The sequence below is a fragment of the Octopus bimaculoides genome, chromosome 1 (genome assembly GCF_001194135.2).
Source record: "Octopus bimaculoides isolate UCB-OBI-ISO-001 chromosome 1, ASM119413v2, whole genome shotgun sequence".
In the NCBI taxonomy this organism is placed as follows: Eukaryota; Metazoa; Mollusca; class Cephalopoda; order Octopoda; family Octopodidae; genus Octopus; species Octopus bimaculoides.
Window position 1 is genome coordinate 157800725 of NC_068981.1, and position 1257 is coordinate 157801981.

Genomic DNA, 1257 nt, shown 5'->3' on the forward strand with positions numbered 1-1257 from the left:
ACACATACATACATACATACATACATACATACATACATACATACATATATTTGCCACTTAAATGCGGCTAAACCCTAAGGGTGAGTGTTACTGTTGCTTTTAGCCCCAGGTGAACATCTCCTCCAGCTGACTATTGACACACATCTGTGTCCTTCTGTATTTGCAAAGGGAAGTCATCCTTCCCATCTTGATCTGTGATACGTACGGACTCGAGGACTTTTGCAACATCATGTACCCAGATATGTATCTATATGTACATGTAGATGAAGGTATGTACATACATGTACATATATATGCATATACTCATATATTGTTTATATATATATATATATATATATATATGTTTGTATGTATGTATGTATATTAATGTTAGTGATGCACTACCACCTTGGTGGAGAAGAGGAAGAAAATGATGTGTTAGCTGGTTGTGTGCTATGATCCATTTTGTGTTTCGTGTTAGGAAATTTTTTGTTATTGTCTCTTCTGTTCTATAACAGATATGCACTCATATAATGCACTCTGTTTATGATATGTGTGTTTTGGGTAGGAAATTATATAACGTATTAGTTGCATTGTGTTTCTGTTTATATTTATCAGTTGCCTGGTCGACTGATTTTTTATAAATATCCGTTATTAATTAGCGTTTGTTGTAATCTGTGTGGTCTTAAGGCATAGTAGAGGAATGGAGCAATTTCTGTCACAATCACGAAGCCACGTGTTCGATCCTACTGAGTGGCACCACGGTCATCGATATCTTCTTCGTGTGTAAAATTGGGAATAAGAAAACTGCTTCGAAGACCGTTATATACACTTTATCAAAGTGTCAGCCTTGTCATACACTGACACATCCATTGTCACCGAGAAGTACGCTAGGTTAACTCAAGGTAACAATGTATATCTGCAGTATTGTCGGCCAAGTACATGCTAATTCAATGAAAAAATTCTTCGTTTGATCGAAAAATCGGTATACTTATTCCCAAGATTGATACAGTTACATTTTTGACACTTTTATAAGCTAATGTTGATACAATAGATTGACACCATATGTCACAGGCTAACTGAATACAGTGCGTACGTGTTGATTTGATGTTCTATATTATACAAATAAAAGCTAACATCAACTAGAAGCCGATATTGTGGATACAGTTATGTAATTTTATGTTCAGTTTTCATTAATTTCTACATAATCGTGTATTGAGAAAATATCATTGAGAAAACTATATAGCTCTCTCTCTCTCTCTCTCTCTCTCTCTCTCT